This window comes from Phaenicophaeus curvirostris, chromosome 14, assembly GCF_032191515.1.
Source record: "Phaenicophaeus curvirostris isolate KB17595 chromosome 14, BPBGC_Pcur_1.0, whole genome shotgun sequence".
In the NCBI taxonomy this organism is placed as follows: Eukaryota; Metazoa; Chordata; class Aves; order Cuculiformes; family Cuculidae; genus Phaenicophaeus; species Phaenicophaeus curvirostris.
The window spans coordinates 533165-551589 of NC_091405.1; positions in this window are offsets into that span (position 1 = coordinate 533165).

Genomic DNA, 18425 nt, shown 5'->3' on the forward strand with positions numbered 1-18425 from the left:
ACCTTCTCTGAACTTCCTTTGGCTTCTCCGACCTTCTCTGAACTTCTCCGACTTCTTTGACATTCTCTGAACTTCTTTGACATTTTCCGACCTTCTTTTACCTTCTCCGACATTCTTTGACCTTCTCAGATCTTCTCTGATGTTCTTTGACCTTCTCCAAACTTCTCTGACCTTTTCCGATAATCTTTGATTTCTCCAAATATCTCCTTCCTTCTCTGACCTTCTTAGAACTTCTTTGATTTTCTCCAAACTTCTTTGACCTTCTCTGAACCTCTTTGATATTTTCCGACCTTCTCCGACCTTCCTTGACCTTCTCCGACCTTCCTTGACCTTCTCTGACCTTCCTTGACCTTCTCTGACCTTCCTTGACCTTCTCCGACCTTCCTTGACCTTCTCCGACCTTCCTTGACCTTCTCCGACCTTCCTTGACCTTCTTCCATCTTCTCTGACCTTCTTCGACCTTCTCTGACCTTCTCCGAATTGCTCAATGAGGTCGCTGTAGACACAGACGACACAGACTTTCTAAACCTCAATGAGGTCGCTTTAGACACAGACGACACAGACTTTCTAAACCTCAATGAGGTCGCTGTAGACACAGACGACACAGACTTTCTAAACGACAGTGAGGTCGCTGTAGACACAGGCGACACAGACTTTCTAAACCTCAATGAGGTCACTATAGACACAGATGACACAGACTTTCTAAATGTCAGTGAGGTCACTATAGACACAGACGACCCAGACGACAGTGAGGTCGCTATAGACACAGGCAACACAGACTTTCTAAACGACAATGAGGTTGCTGTAGACACAGGCGACAGACTTTCTAAACGACAATGAGGTCGCTGTAGACACGCTCTGACTTCCCCGACCATCTTTGACCTTCTCTGAACTTCTCTGATCTTCTCTGACCCTCTTTATACTTCTCCAACTTTCTTTGACTTTCTCCTGGCTTCTTTGACCTTCCCCAAACTTCTCCTAATCCTTTGTCCTTCTGCGACCTTCTCCGACCCTCTCTGACCTTCTCCGACCCTCTCTGACCTTCTCCGACCCTCTCTGACCTTCTTTGACCCTCTTCTGACCTTCTTTGACCCTCTTCTGACCTTCTTCGACCTTCTCCGATCCTCTCTGATCTTCTCTGACCTTCTCCGATCCTCTCTGACCTTCTCTGACCTTCTCCGACCTTCTTTTAACTTATCTGACCTTCTCTGACCTTCTCCGACCTTCTCTGACCTTTCCGACCTTCTTTGACATTTTCCGACCTTCTCCCATTTTCTCCAACCGTCTTTATCTTTCTCCAACCTTCTTTGACCTTCTCCGAGCTTCTCCGACCTTTTCCGAGCTTCTTTATCTTTCTCCGACCCTCTTTGACCTTCTCCGACCACCTTTGAACTTCTCCGAACTACTCTGACCTTCTCCGACCTTCTCTGAACTTCTCCAACTGTCTTTATCTTTCTCCAACCTTCTTAGGCCTTCTCCAAGCTTCTTTGACCTTCTGCGACCTTCTCCAAGCTTCTTTTACTTTCTCCGACCTTCTCCATGCTTTTTTGACCTTATCTGACCTTCTCCTAACTTCTCCGAAATTCTCCAACCTTCTTCAAATTTCTTTGACCTTCTCCAACCATCTTTTACCTTCTTCGACCTTCTCCAATCTTCTCCAACCTTCTTTATCTTTCTCCAACCTTCTTTGACCTTCTCTGAGCTTCTTTGACCTTCTCCGAAATTCTCTGACCTTCTTTGACCTTCTCTGAAATTCTACGAACTTCTTTGAAATTCTCCAACCACCTTCGACCTTTTCCGACCTTCTTTGAACTTCTCCAACCTTCTTTGACATTTTCTGACCTTCTCCGACCTAATCCGACCTTCTCTGACTTACTCTTAACTTCTCTGACCTTCTCCGATATTCTTCGAACTTCTTTGAACTTCTCCAACCTTCTCCAACCTTCTTTGCCCTTCTCCCACCTTCTTTGCCCTTCTCCCACCTTCTTTGCCCTTCTCCCACCTTCTTTGCCCTTCTCCCACCTTCTTTGCCCTTCTCCCACCTTCTTTGCCCTTCTCCCACCTTCTTTGCCCTTCTCCCACCTTCTTTGCCCTTCATTTCCCTTGTCCGACCTTCTTTGTAGACCTTGTAGTTGTAGAGAGCAATGAGGTCTCCCCTCAGCCTCCACTTCTCCAGGTTAAACAACCCCAGGTTTCTGAGCCATTTCTTATAAGGCCATGTGTGTACATAAAAAAGAGCTGACTTGTTTGAGAGGAACTAGGAGCCCTACAGACAGAGGATTATAAAAAAGAGCAAGGACTAGCACAAAAATTCAGAAACAGCAAGAGAAGTAAAGGGGAGTGTCAAGAGTCAGAGTGAATGGAAAAGCTGGAACAGCAACAGTAAGCAATACAAAGGAATAGAGAAAGAAAGAAAGAGAAAGAAAAGCAAGGCATTTGCAGGTGCAGAGAAAGAACAAGCTACAAGGATCAAGCCAGTGAAATTGTGGGGGAACAGAATGAGGAACGCAGATTGGGATAAAGATGGAAAAGGAAAAAAATAGTATAGGCAGAGAACAGATACTGAAGACTAGGGGGGGGAAAAAAAAGAGAGCAAAGAGCACAGAAAAATTAAAGAGTAGGGGTATAGGGATACCTGGGAACAGGAATTGTAGCAGCACGATAAATGAAAGGAACCAAAAAGTCCAGCTCTAAAATGTTCGTTACCTAGTCCCATCACTGTCACAACTAGCAATGTTGCAGTGATAGCACGCATACTGTTATTTCTTGTAAGGATACTTTCAGACATGTAGTAGTGTTGTTCTAGCTGAGAATGTAAGGCAGAGTTAATAAAACACAGCTCCTCCTCAGGCACTATTTATACCTGTGAGGGCTTCACCACACCCCAGTCACAGGTGCTGGGCGGGAAGGCCCAGGGGGTATATAAGCCACAGGCCTTGCCTCTGGAGGTCATTTAGGTTGTGGTTTATCCTTGAGATTAGAGTTTTGCTGCTGTTTCCATTCATTGTAGCTTTTAGGCAGATTAAGCTAGTTGGGTAAGTGGTGGTTTTTGGCTTTTTTAGTTTTTTTTTTCTTTTTGTTCTTCTAAAGAAGCAGAGGCGTCTGTTGGAGGTATGAGCTTTGGAAGAGTCCAGGCGAAGCAGCACATCCAGGTGTAACTATGGGGCTTTTTTGTCAGTAATTTTTGATTGGGTGTTGGAGGGGGCAAGATGTTTTTGATTTCCTTCTTTTTTTTTTTTTCTGGGTGCTTTGCCTCAAGTTTTTGGTTATGGGATGATTTGTTGTTGTTCCTTATTCTGTGTGGCATGATGTATTGGCCCTAGGGGCTCTGCAGTTTGTAATGGGCACCTTGTGGGTGATAATAATCTGGAATGAAGTTTGTTGGCCTAGGGTAGGAAGTAGAGTCTGTGGATTGGTGGAAGATAGAAGGAGCCAGGGGAGCCCTGGGAAGGGCTCAGGAGCACAGCTCCCAGGGAATAGCAACACAGAAGGGTCAGGGGGGTTAAAATATAGGGCAGGTGCTGTTAAGAAGGAGCCGGGTTCCTTCTCTGATACTTCAGGGGTAGAAAAGGGCTTTAATGGTTTGGGGAAAGGGAGATGGGTTCATCAGTCTTTCTTGGGTCAGTTTGGTGGTCAGATGCAAGTGCCGTTCAGGTGTCTGTTGTTCTAGTCTCTCTGTAGCCAATGAGGTAATGATGAGGTTGAGACACAAGTTGAAAAGTATTAGTTATCCTAAGAAATGTCATCTCTAGGGCTTGGAGATCTCTGCTCCCTTATACCTTTTACTTATTGTGTTCCTCAACTAACTTCTTTGCGTGCATCCTGTCTCCATCCATCTGAATGTCCAGAGAAGAGTAATGTAGCTGGTGAGGGGGCTGGTGAACAAGCCTTATGAGGAGCAGCTGAGAGAGCTGGGGGTGTTTAGCCTGGAGAAGAGGAGGCTGAGGGGAGACCTTATTGCTCTCTGCAACTACCTGAAAGGAGGTTGTGGAGGGGAGGGAGCTGGCCTCTTCTCCCAAGGGACAGGGGACAGGACAAGAGGGAATAGCCTCAAGCTCTGCCAGGGAAGCTTCAGGCAGTACATCAGGAAAAAATATTTCACTGAAAGGGTTATTGGGGATGGGCAAAGGCTGCCCAAGGAGGTGGTAGAGTCACCTTCCCTGGAGGTGTTTAAAGGATGGGTGGATGAGATGGTGAGGGGCATTGTTTAGTGATTGATAGGAATGGTTGGACTCAATGATCCAATGGGTCTTTTCCAACCTAGTGATCCTATGAATATCAGAGACCTTGCTACTTCAAGGTATGGACTCGCTGCCTATCTACAGTGCAGGATTCTGCCGCTTGTTTCCCTTGCATTTCTCAGGGAAGAGATTGGATATTGTTTTGGCTCGTAACAGTTAGCAGCTGAGCAACTCTTTTTCATCTGGTCTGTGGGCATGCAAGCCTCCCTTATTTAGTAGAGTTTTGGATTTTTCCTGAACTTGCCAGTGAGGTTTGCTCTGTTATTGCTTACAGCGGTTGTTACCTTGTCCCTGTTAATCCATTGTGGTTTTTTACGGTCATTGAGTTTCCAATTTAGGTCTTAGAGCAGTCAATCCCACTGTTGCGAGTTTTTCATTGGCTGACTGCCTCTGTAATTCCAGTCTCCATTGCTGTGTGGTGAGTGTCCTGTGTTTTTATGTCTTCTGTGTTAATAATCTTTACTGGGTTTTGATAAGAATATTTTTTTCAAGTTCTTCTTGTTCACTCCTACGACTAAAGTTTGGTTACTTCCTAAAATGTGGATTTCTGTGGCTCATCTTTCTTTTGTCCTGGGTATCACCACTACTGGTCCTACAACTTAAGTGGTGAGGAGGAGAGGAGAGGTAAGCAGAGGGCACAGAATTTTGGGGTGCTGGTGAGGTAGTCAGGTTTATTCTCATCATTGTGGGGCTGATGGTGAGGAAGTTGAGTACGTCTAGAAGAGCAAAGTGTTCTTTGGCAACATAGTATTTACTTTTGGTTTGGCAGGCACTGTGTGGGCCACCTTGGGAATGGGAAGAGCATTTGAGATGAGCTGGGTAGTAGGGAGAAGAAGCATGGGGCAGACCTCTCACAGGTGTGAGAGTAATTCTCTGAATTTAATTACCCTGGGTGACAACAGCTGCAGCATCTGACAGAAGAACTGCTGTGGAGCAAGTGAGTGGAAGAACATGGCAGTTAGGCAGAGCAAGTTGTCATGTAAGGTGCTGACATTGATCAGTGCAATGCTGGCTGTTGGCACTATTTTAGTTTTCTTGTAGATTGCAAAGTGGATCCTGGCAACTGTAGGATCATTCCAGGAAGCTGATGGTCTTGGAGTTTTTTTCTCCTGAGGAAGCCTTCTGGTGGTCTGAAAGCTGAGTTGAGGGACGGGGGCAGGGGTGGGGTATGACAGAGGGGAGAAGGCTGGGGATGGCAGGGAGGGGTTTTAAAAGTAGCCTAGGGGAGAGGGCTGTGCAGGAAGTGTCCCCTTCGGGCAGGGAGAGCTGGAGGGTGTTACTTCTCAGCCCAAAGCTAGCACGTTCCTGGCAGGGCCGTTCCAGCTTGTCTGTGCCGTGTGCTTTATATTCTGTTTCTCTTTTACGTTTCTTAAGCCTTGATGTCCACTTTGCTTTAAAGGAATGCAGCATATGACTTGAGCAGCATCTCGAGGGTCTTGAAGGCCTGTACTCATGGGTACAATACCAATTAGGCACTGTTCTTCTTGCATCATAACCTAAGTGTGGATTGGCTTCACATTTTCCAAGTTTCTAGTCAGCCATCTTTTCCCGTGGCATTGCAGCCTGTGTTGGCGGCCACAATCGCTAGTCATATATTTTCAAGGATCCCTGTTGACCTGAGACTTCTTCCATGCATCTTGTGCCTTTAGTCATTTAAAAGGTGATCCTTTCACGTACATCCTCCTGGTTTTGGCCACATCCCGTTGTAATGAGGGATCCTTTACAGCATGCTGGACATGCCTCGAGCACCATATCTAGGGTCCTGAATGCTCGTACTCATCAATGCACTGTTGATTGGGCACTGCTTTTCTTGCATCGTGCTCCTGAAGCCGGGATCGTTCTCGTGTTTTGGCACTGTGTTTTTCTGTTCATTTTTCTTGCAGATGCTGAAGAGGAACGCAGTGACTGCAGGATTATTTCTGTTAGCTGATGTGATTTGAGCTGCTTTGGCCAAGGACAGCTTCATTCGTGGCCCTCTGAAAGCTAAATTGAGAGACCGGAGTTGGGAAGCGGGAGGTGGGATGGGGCTAGCAGGGAGGGGTTTGGAAGGTAGCCTAGGCTGTGCAGGGAGTCCTCTTTGGGCAGGTGAAGGCAGAGGGGTCTACTTCTCAGCCCAAACCCTGCATGGGCAGGGCAGTTCCAGCCTGTATCTGTTGTTGTCTAGTTTGTGCAGTCACCGTGCCATGTCTGAAATTTTCTGCAGGTCTTGATGTCCTCTTTTGTGCTCAGGGCATGGCGGGCGTGCCTTGGGTGCCATGTCTAGGGTCCCAAATGCTCGTACTCATCAAGGCAGTGTCGATGGGGCACTGCTTTTCTTTCTTTGCATTTCTAAAGTGTGGATCGCTCTTGTGTTTTGGAAGCATCCGGTCAGCTGTCTTCTGCTGCAGTCTTGCAGCCTGCCTCGCCATCCGGGATAGTTAGTCTTCTGTTTTCCTGGATCCCTGTTCTGGGACTTGTTCCGTCCATCCTCTGCATCTTTAGGACTTTGAAAGGGTTTCTTGCCCGTTCATCTTGCCAGTTGTGGCACCATCTCTTTGGAACCATGCACGGTTCTTCGCTTTTCCAGGGCTACCGTAGGTTGTTCCTCGGAGCCCTGTCCATTGCCTTGCCCATTGGCACGCGTGGTCCAGGATTCCTCCTTGTTGCCGCGACTTTTCTTTTGTTCCCGGTTCACGACGTTGGTCTTATGTGTTGATGTTCTGCGGGTATTTGTGCCTGGTTGGAGCTGCTCTGCCAGGTGTGTAGAGGAGGCGATAAGCGTCAGCAGGGGTATAGTGGCCCGATTGTGTGCTTAACGTTTTGACGTGCCTAGACATTGCGGTCTAGGGGCATCCCTTATTTGCAGAACTAGCAGCCCTGGGTGTGGCGGATGAGGAGGGTAGTTTCTGCTTGTCTCTGGAGCCACAGAGGGGGTGACCAAAACTGCATGGGAGCAGCCAGTGGAGCAGTAACGAAGGGGTTTGAATGTCAAGGGAGCGGCAATTAATGTTTGGGTTTGGTTGTGGACTAGCTTTGCTTGGCTGTAATGTGCAGTAGAGTCTTGGAATTCTTAGGGCGTTGCTGAGCGTCAGGGTGACTTCTTTGCTGTTGTGTTTTTCAGATGTAGCGGGCTGACCTGTGTGCTGAGGGGCACGGATGGAGTTGCGTGCAGTTAGTGTGCCATAGTGAGGTGAGTTGGCTGTGGTGTTGGTAGGGAAATGTAACCGTGGCTGTATGATCAGTTACCGTGTGTTGGTTTTGTTCAATGAAGTTACAATCATCCTTGCTGTTTGTATATTCCAGGTGGAGCTCAAGCCTCAACACAACCACAGAAGATGAGGCAAGCTGGGCATCTGAGCAGTCAAGGTAATGCAGTGGAGATAGGTGTTGCTTGGGGCAGCCTGTGCTTTAGTGTAGTACAAAAGCATGCTTTTTCTGTGGCAGGTGCCAAATGCAGCCTCAGGGGGGTGAAGCTTCTTGCTGATGTGTGGTCTGAGAGGTGAGGAGGTTGTTGTTCAAATAGGTGTGTTAGAGCCCTGTAGTACGCAGCAAATCCATTGAGCATTGGCCTTTGGTTTTGTAGATGCTGTGTGGTCAACTTTTAGAATGCAAAGAGCAGTTGAGGTGAAGAGGGGAGTAAAGAGATGGAGCACGGGACTGATTTCTCAGAAGCGCAATAGTAAATTTTCCGTCTGTCTACCTGAAGTGCCCCAGGTGATGATGACTGCAGCATCCAATGTTTGAATTGGCATCAAATAGGTGAGCAGAATGCCTTGGCAGCTTTGCAGTGAGTGTAGTACAAGATGTTGGCAGTGAGCAGTGTGATGCTGACTTGGCACTGTGTTTTCTGTATGTGGTTTGTTTTTTTTTTGCAGATTATTGTCCAGGACAATGTGAGAGTGCAGGATTTTTCCAGTTAGTTGATGCAGTTTGGGTTTTTTCTGCCAAGGATATCTTCAGGCCCTCGGTCCTCAGAAAGTTAAGGGGGCTGTGGTTTTGGGCCGGGAAGAGGGCAGAATGTTGAGAATGGCAGGGAAGGGATTTAGCCTAGGGTAGAGGGTTGTGCAGGAAGAGTGCACCTTGTTGCACGTTTGGAGAGGGGTTTAATTTTCAGCCCCAAGCTAGCGTGTACCAGGCAGGGCAGTTCCAGCCTATATCTGTCTTGTTGTTTAGATTGTGTAGACTCTGCTGTGTCTTAAATCTTCTGCAGGTCTTGATGTCATCTTTGCATTTGGTCCACGTGTCATCTCTAGACTCTTGGATGTCTGTTCTTAGTAAGGTGCTGATCAGGCGCTGCTTTTCTTGCATTGTGATCTTCATGTACAGATAGGTCTTGCATTTTGGCAATTTCTGGTCAGTTTCCTATTGCGTAGGCATCACAGGACACGTTAGCATCCTCAGCCCTTATTGTTCCATTTTCTTAAATCCCTGTTCTGGCACTTCCTCCATACATACTCTGTTTTGAGGCCTTTAAGAAGGGCTCACCCTTGCATCCTTCTAGTTGTGGCTGTGGCTCTTAAAGGGGCCATAGTCTTCCATTTTTCAAGGGCTGACATAATCTTTCTTGCAGCTCCCTACATCTTGTTGCCCAATGCCAGCCCTCTTTTGAGAGTCATTCTTACCAAGTTTCCTTTTTGTTTCTGCATCCTGTCATTGGTTTTCTGTGCAGAGTCAGTCTGTGCACGTTTGAATCTGGCTGGAGCTGCTCTGCCTGAGCTAAAGAATCAGTAGTTAGCAGAAGAACAGCAGTGAAATTCGATCTTTAGATATACCCGTCTAGTTAGGCTTTGAAGGACGAGGTGATACGGTGCATTCCAGAGCAAGTAGCCATAGATACATGGGGTGAGGAGAATCATTTTTGGTCGGTTATGCAGCCACAGAGGGAATGACCAAAGCCATCTCAGATACGACGTTGGAGTGTCGGTAGAGCAGTTTAAATTCTTGGGGCAATAAATCTGGTGTGTATGGTTGTTAAGATTTGATTTTATCTTTTTTTTTTCTGCCTGGCTGTTGTGTGAAGAAGGGTTGGTATTCCTGAATCAAAACAGTGTGTGGAATTGTTTAGTTACTATCGAGTCTGGGCGTAAGTTATTGAATGTTGAGTTCTACAGGTGCAGAGGCATCGGGTCTGGCAGCAAGGGGTGACAATTGAACTGGGGGTAGATTCCCATAGCCAGGTGGGTTGGCTGCCGAGTCAACAGTTAGATATGACTTGTACCTACATTACCTACAAATGCCAGCTAGTAATTTTGTTTTGGTTTTATTTTTTGTCTTTCAAGATGCAATGAGCATCGTTGTCATTTATGATGTTTGTGTCATCTGTGTCTATTGTGACATCATTGTTATATATGGTGTGTGTCGTGTGTGTCTATTTTGACATCATTGTCATTTTTAATGTCTGTGTCGTTTTTGTCTATTGTGACATCATTGTCATTAATAATGTCTGTATGGTCTGTGTCGTCTGATTCTATTGTGACATAATACTAATATATAATGTCTGTGTCATCTCTGTCGTTTGTATCGTATTTGTCTATTGTGACTTCATTGTCATTTCTAAATTCTGTTTTCTGAGTTGTCTGTGCCTATTGTGACATCATTTTCATTTATAGTGTCTGTGTTGTCTGTGTCTACTGTGACATCGTCATATATAATATCTGTGTGGTCTCTGTTGTCTGTGCCTATTGTGACATCATGCTAATTTATAATGTCTGTGTCATCTGTGTCTATTCTGATATCATTGTCTTTTATAATGTCGGTGTCGTCTGTGTCTGTTGTGACATCGTTGTCATTTATAATGTCTGTGTCGTCGGTGTCGTCTTTGTATATTGTGATATCTTGTCATTTATAATATATGTGTATTCTGTGTCTACTGTGAAACTATTGTCATTTATAATGTCTGTGTATTCTGAGTCTATTGTGACATCATTGTCATTTATAATGTCTGTGCCGTCTGTGTCTATTGTGACGTTATTGTCATTTATAATGTCTGTGTCGTTTGTGTTGTCTGGTCTATTCTGACATCATTGTCATTTATCATGTTTGAGTTGTCTGTGATATTGTGACAACTTTGTAATTTATAATGTCTGTATCGTCTGTTTCGTCTGTGTCGTCTGTTTCGTATGTATCTCTTGTGACTTAATTGTCATATATAATGTCTGTAGTCTGTGTCGTCTGAGTCTTCAGTGTCATCTGTGTCTATTCTGACATTGTTGTCATATATAATATCTATGACATCTGTGTTGTCTGTATCTATTGTGACATCATTATCATTTATAATGTCTGTGTCGTCTGTCTGTTGTGACATCAATGTCACTTATAATGTCTGTGTCGTCTGTGCTTATTGTGACATAATTGTCATTCATAATGTCTGTGTCATTTGTCATTTGTGTCGTCTGTATCGTCTGTGTCTATTCTGACATCATTGTCATTTATAATATCTGTGTCGTCTGTGTCTGTTTTGACATCATTGTCATTTATAATGCCTGTCTCATCTGTGTGGTCTGTGTCATGTGTGTCTTTTGAGACATCATTGTCATATGTAATGTCTGTGACGTCAGTGACGTGTGTGTCTTCTGTGTCAATTGTGACATTTTCATTTATAATGGCTTTGTTGTCTGTGTGGTCTCTATCGTCTGTGTCCTCTGTGTTTATTGTGACATCATTGTCATGTATAATGTCTGTGTTGTCTGTGTCTATTGTGACATCACTGTCATTTATAATGTCTGTGTCGAATGTGACATGATTTTCATTTATAATGGTTTTGTTGTCTGTGTCGTTTCTCTCGTCTATGTCTATAGTGACAACATTTTCATTTATAATGTCTGTGTTGTTTGTGTCTGTAGTGACATCATTTTCAATAATAATGTCTGTGTCTATTGTGAAATCATTTTCGTTTATAATGACTTTGTTGTCAGTGTTGTCTGTGTCATCCCTGTCCTCTGTATAGTCTGTGTCTATCGTGATATTATTGTCATTTGTAATGTCTGTGTCATCTCTGTCGTCTGTGTCTGTTGTCATATCATTTTCATTTATAATGTCTGTGTCGTCGGTGTCTATTCTGACATCATTTTCTTTTATAATGTCTGTGTCGTATGAGTCATCTGTGAATATCGTGATATCACTGTCATTTATAATGTTTGTGTCATCTGTGTCTATTGTGACATAATGGTCATTTATAATGTCTGTGTCGTCTGTGTCTATTGTGACATCATTGTAATTTATAATGTCTGTGTTGTCTCTGTTGTCTGTGTCTGTTGTGATATCATTGTAATTTGTAACGTCTGTGTTGTCGGTGTCTGTTCTTATATCCTTGTCACTTATAATGTCCGTGTCGCCTGTGTCTGTTTTGACATCATTGTCATTTATAATGTCTGTGTCGTCTCTGTCTATTTTGACATCGTTTTCATTTATAATGTCTCTGTCATATGTGTCGTCTTTGTTGTCTGTGTCTATTCAGACGGCATTGTTGTTTATAAAGTCTGTGTCTGTTGTGACATAATTTTTCTTACAATATCTGTGTCGTCTGTGTCGTCTCTGTCTTTTGTGTCTATTTTGACATCGTTTTCATTTAGAATGACTGTCGTCTGTGTGGTCTGTATCGTCTCTATCGTCTGTATCCTCTGTGTCTTTTTTGACATCATTTTCTTTTATAATGTCTGTGTCGTATGTGTTGTCTTTCTAGTCTGTCTATTGTGACATCATTGTCGTTTATAATGTCTGTGTCGTCACTGTCGTCTTTGTCTATTGTGATATCTTTGTCATTTATAACATCTGTGTCGTCATAGTTGTCTGTTTTCTGTGTCTATTGGGACATCTTTGTCATTTATAACGTCTTTGTCTCCTGTGTCAATTTTGACATCATTTTAATTTAAAATATCTGCTTCATCTGTGTCTATTGTGAAATCATTTTCATTAAAAATGACTGTGTCGTCTGTATCTTCAGTGTGTATTTTTACATAATTGTCATTTATAATTCCTGTGTCGTCTGTCGTCTGAGTCTATTGTCACAGCATTGTTATTTATAATGTCTGTCATCTGTGTCTATAGTTACATTATTGTCATTTATAATGTCTGTGTCATCTGTGTCTATAGTTACATCATTGTCATTTATAACGTCTGTGTCGTCTGTATCGTCTGAGTGTATGGTTACATAATTATCATTTATAATGTCTGTGTCGTCTCTGTTTATTGTGACACCAGTGTCATATATAATGTCTGTGTCGTCTGCGTTTATTTTGCCATAATTGTCATTTATAATGTCTGTGTGTTTTGTGTCATTTGTGTCATCTGTGTTGTCTGTGTCTATTGGGACATCATTGTCATTTATACTGTCTGTGTTGTCTCTGTCTGTGCCGTCTGTGTCTCTTGTGACATCATTGTCATTTATAAAGTCTGTGTCGTCTGTGTCTACTGTGACATCATCGTCATTTATAATGTCTGTGTCGTGTTTGTCGTCTTTGTCTACTGTGAAATCATTGTCATTTATAATGTTTTGTCTTCTGTGTCGTTTCTGTCGTCTGTGTCTATAGTGACATTATTTTCGTTTATAATGTATGTCTCTGTAGTAACATCATTTTCATTAATGTCTGTGTCATTTGTGTCGTCTTTGTATATTGTGACATCATTGTCATAAATAATGTCTGTATTGTTTGTGTCTATTTTGACAACCTTGTCATTTATAATGTCTGTGTCTTCTGTATCGTCTTGGTCTACTGAGATATCATTTTCATTTATAATATCTGTGTCATCTGTGTCCATTGTGACATCGATATTTAAAAGCGTCTGTGTCTATTGTGACATCATTGTCATTTATAATGTCAGTGTCTTCGGTGTCGTCTGTCTATTGTGAATTCGTCATTTATCATGTTTTTGTCATCTGTCTCGTCTGTGTCGTCTGTTTGTATTGGGACATCATTGTCTTTTATAACAACTCTGCCGTCTGTGTCGTCGATGTCTATTATGACATAAGTGGAATTTATAATATCTGTGTCGTTTGTATCGTCAGAGTCTATTGTGAAATCATTGTCATTTATAATGTCTCTCTTGTCTTTTACAACTGTGTCATCTGTGCTGTCTGTGTCTATTGTGACATCCTTGTCATATATAATATCTGTGTCGTCTGTGTCTATTGTGACATCATTTTCATTTATAATGTCTTTGTTGTCTCTGTCGACTCTGTCACCTGTGTCTATTGTGGCATCATTATCATTTACACTGTATGTGTCATGTGTGTCGCCTGTGTTTATTGTGACATCATTGTCATCTGTGTTGTCTCTGTCGTCTGTATCGTTTGTGTCTTCTGTGTCTATTGTGACATTATTTTCATTTATAACGTCTGTGTCATCTGAGTTATCTGAGTTGTCTGTGTCCTTTGTGTCGTCTCTGGCGTCTATGTCTATTTTGAAATCATTGTCATTTATACTGTCTGTGTCGTCTGTGTTTTCTCTGTATATTTGTGACATCATTGTCATTAAAAATGTCTGTGTCGTCTCTATCTTCTGTGTCTATTGTTACATAATTGTCATTTATAATGTCTATGCAGTCTCTGTCGTCTGTGTATATTGTGACATCATTGTCATTTTTTATGTGTGTCTTCATTGTCGTCTGTGTCTATTGTGACATCATTTTTATTCATAATGTCTGTTTCCTCTGTGTCTATTTTGACATCATTGTCATTTATAATGTCTGTTTCATCTCTGTCTATTTTGACATCATTGCAATTTATAATGTCTGGGTCATCTGTGTCATCTTTGTTTATTGTGACTTCATTTTCATTTATAATATCTGTGTCGTCTGTGTTTATTGTGACATCATTTTTGTTTATAAAGTCTTTGTTGTCTGTGTCGTCTTTTTCATCTGTTTTTATTGTGGTATCATTTTCATTTATAACATCTATGTCCTCTGTGGCCTGTGTTGTCTGTGTTTATTTTGAAATCCATATTATTTATAATGTCTGTGACCTCTGTGACTTCTGTGTCTATTGTGACATCCATGTCACTTATAATGTCTGTTGTCTGTGTCTATTGTTACATAATTTTCATTTATAATGTCTTTGCCGTCTCTGTCGTCTTTGTATATTGTGACATCATTGTCAGTTTTAATGTGTGTCTTCTGTGTTGTCTGTGTCTATTGTGACATCATTGTCATTTATCATGTCTGTTTCGTCTGTGTCTATTGTGACATCATTTTCATTTATAATGTCTGTGTCGTTTGTGTCCTCTGTGTCGTGTCTGTCATCTGTGTCTATTGTGATTTCATTGTCATTCATAATCTCTATGTCTTCTTTTTTTCTGTCGATTGTGTCGTCTTTTTTGTCTGTGTTTATTGTGACATCGTTGTAATTTATAAAGTCTGTGTTGTCTGAGTCATCTGTGTTATCTGAGGCGTCTGTGGCATCTGAGGCGTCTGTTGCTTCTGTGTCTATTTTGAAATAATTGTCATTTATAATATCTGTGTCGTTTGTTTTGTCGGTGTCTATTGTGATTTCATTGTCATTAAAAATGTCTGTTGTTGGTGTCATCTGTGTCTACTGTGACATCATTGTCATTTATAGTGTCTGTGTAGTCTGTGTCCTCTGTCTTTTGTGACATCCTTGTCATTTATACAGTCTGTGTTGTCTGTGTCTATTGTGACATCATTTTAATTTATAATGTATGTGTCGTCTGTCTCGTCTGTGTGGTCTGTGTTTATTTTGACATATTTTTCATATATAATGCCTAAGTAGTCTGTTTTGTCTGTGTCATCTGTGTCTTTTGTGACATCATTGTCATTTATAATGTCTTTTTTTTCTGTGTCGTCTGTGTCTGTTGTGATATCATTGTCATTAATAATATCTGTGTCGTCGGTATGGTCTGAGTCATCTGTGTCTATTGTGAAAACATTGTCATTTATAAAGTCTGTGTCATCTGTGTTGTCTGTGTCTTCTTTATATATTTTGGCATCTTTTTCATTTATAATGTGGGCGTCTTCTTTGTCGTCTGTATAGTGTGGGTCGTCTGTGACCTCTGTTTCTATTGTGACATCATTGTCATTTGTAATGTCTCTGTCGTCTGTGTTGTCTGTCTATTGTGACATTATAGTCATTAATAATATGTGTGTTGTCTCTGTCGTCTGTATCTATTGTAACATCATTGTCATTTATAAAGTCTGTGTCATCTGTGTCTATTTTGGCATCGTTGTCATTTATAATATCTGTGTCGTCTGTGTTTTGTGACATCGTTGTCATTTATAATGTCTTTGTCGTCTATGTTGTCTGTGTCAATTGTGACATAATTTTAATTTATAAAGTCTGTGTCGTCTGTGTCTATTGTGACATCTTTGTCATTTATAATGTCCGTCCTTTGTGTCGTCTGTCTGTTGTGACATAATTTTCTTTTATAATGTCTGTGTCTTCTTTGTCGTCTGTGTCTTCTTTGTCGTCTGTGTCTTCTTTGTCGTCTGTGTCTATTGTGACATCATTGTCATTTATAATGTCTGTGTCATCTGTGTATGTTTTGACATCATTGTCATTTATGTCTGTGTCGTGTCTTTATATTGTGACATCATTTTCATTTATAATGTGTGTCTTCTGTGTCGTCTGTGTGTATTTTGAAACAATTTTCATGTATAATGTCTGTGTCATCTTTGCCTACTTTGACATCATTGTCATTTTTAATGTCTGTGTGTTCTGTGTCATCTGTGTCTATTGTGATATCATTGTCATGTATAATATCTTGTCATCTGTGTCGTTTGTGTCTATTGTGACATCATTTTCATTTATATTGTCTGTGTGGTCTGTGTCATATTTGTCTATTGTGACATCAATGTTATTTATAATGTCTGTGTCGTTTGTGTCATCAGGGTCATCTGTGTCATCTGTGATATCATTTTCATTTATACTGTGTCATCTGTGTCATCTCTGTTTATTGTGACATCATTGCCATTTATAACATCTGTGTCGTCTGTGTCGTCTCTTACTTCTGTGCCTATTGTGAAATCACTGTCATTTACAAAGTCTATCTTGTCTTTGTCATCTGTGTCTATTGTGACAACATTGTCATTTATAATGTCTTTGTCTTCTGTGTCGTCTATGTCTATTGTAAAATCATTGTCATTTATAACGTCTGTATCGTCTTTGTCGTAAGTGTCTATTGTGACATCGTAATTTACACAATCTGTGTAGTCGTTGTCGTCTGTGTCTATTGTGACATCATTCTCATTTATAATGTCTGTGTCGTCTCTCTCTTTTGTGACATCATTGTAATTTATATCGTCTGTGTCGTCTGTCTTGTCTGGGTCTATTGTGACATCACTGCCATTTATAATATCTGTGTTGTCTGTTTCCTCTGTATTGTCTCTGTCGTCTGAGTCTATTGTGACATCCTTGTCATTTATAATATATGTGTCTTCTGTGTCGTCTGTTTCTATTGTGATAAATTATTCTTTAACAATGTCTTTCTTGCATATTTCGTCTCTGTCCTCTGTGTCGTCTGTGTCTAGTGTGACATCATTGTCATTTATAATGTCTGTGTCCTCTGTTTCTATTGTGACATCATTGTCATTTATAATGTCCGTGTCATTTGTGTGTGTTGTGACATCATTGTCATTTAAGTAAGGGAAGCAGGATGCATGTAAGTCCTATACCATTGGTTTTATAGTTTATATTTTTTTTTTAATTGATGGCCTCCACATGCCCTATGAACATGCCATGATTATTTTTCTGATCGTATGCATTTATATATCAGATATATTTTTCTCAGTTTTTGAGACAAAAAAGAGGGAAAGAAAAGGAAACGAATAAATGAAAATATTTAAACACACTCTGGGTGCCTTAACTGCCAACTTTAAAGGTTGGGCTTGATGACCCGGTGGGTCTCTTCAGACCTGGTTATTCTATGATTCTATGATTTATAAAGTCTGTGTCTTCTGTGTGGTCTCTCGTGTATGTTTATTTTGACATCATTTTCATTTATAATATCTGTGTCGTCTGTGTCATCTGTATCGTCTGTGACATCTGTGTCTTATGTGACATGGATTTCATTTATAACATCTGTTTCGTCTTTGTCGTCTGTGTGTATTTTGACATCATTTTCATTTATAATGTCTGTGTCGTCTGTGTTGTCTCTGACATCTGTGTCTATTGTGACATCGATGTCATTAATAATAAATGTGTGTATGTGTCGTCTGTGTCTATTGTGACATCTTTGTCATTTCTAATGTCTGTGTCGTCTGTGTTGTCTCTGTCTATTGTGACATCATGGTCATTTATAATGTCTATGTTGCATGTCTCGTCACTGACCTCTGTGTCGTCTGTGTCGTTTGTGTCTATTGTGACAACATTGTCGTTTATAAGGTATTTGTCGTCTTTGTCGTCTGTGTCTATTTTGACATAATTGTCATTTATATTGTCTGTTAAGTCTGTGTCTATTGTGACATCATTGTCATTTTTAAAGTCTGTGTTGTGTGTGTCGTCTTTGTCTATTGTGACATCATGGTCATTTATAATAGGAGTGTCACGTGTCATCTGTGTTGTCTCTGTCTAGTGTGACATAATTTTCATTTATAATGTCTTTGTAGTCTGTGTCGACTCTGTCGTCTGTGTCTATTGTGACATCATTTTCATTTATAATGTCTTTGTCCACTGTGTCGTCTATGTCGTCTCACGTCTGTGTATAGTGACATCATTGTCATTTATAATGTCTGTGTTTTTGTGTTGTCTGTGTCGTCTGTGATGTCTGTGTCTATTGTGACATCACTGTCATAATAATTTCTGTGTGGACGGTGTCGTCTGTTTCGTCTCTCGTCTGTGTCTATTGTGACATCATTTTTATTTATAATGTCTTTGTTGTCTGTGTCGTCAGTTCCCATTGTGACATCATTGTCGTAAATTATGTCTCTGTCATCTGTGTATTCTATGTCATCAGTGTCTATTTTGACATCATTGTCATTTATTATATGTGTCGTCTGTTTCTATTGTGACATCATTGTCTTTATAATGTCTTTGTCGTCTGTGTCCTCTTGTCGTCTATGTAGTCTGTGTCGTCTGTGTCTATTGTGACATCATTATCGTTTATAATGCCTTTGTTGCATCTGTCATCTGTCCTCTGTGTTGTCTGTGTCATCTGTGTATATTGTGACATCATTGTAATTTCTAATGTCTTATTCGTCTGTGTCGTATATGTCATCTGTGTCTATTGTGAGATAATTTTCATTTATAATGTCTGTGTC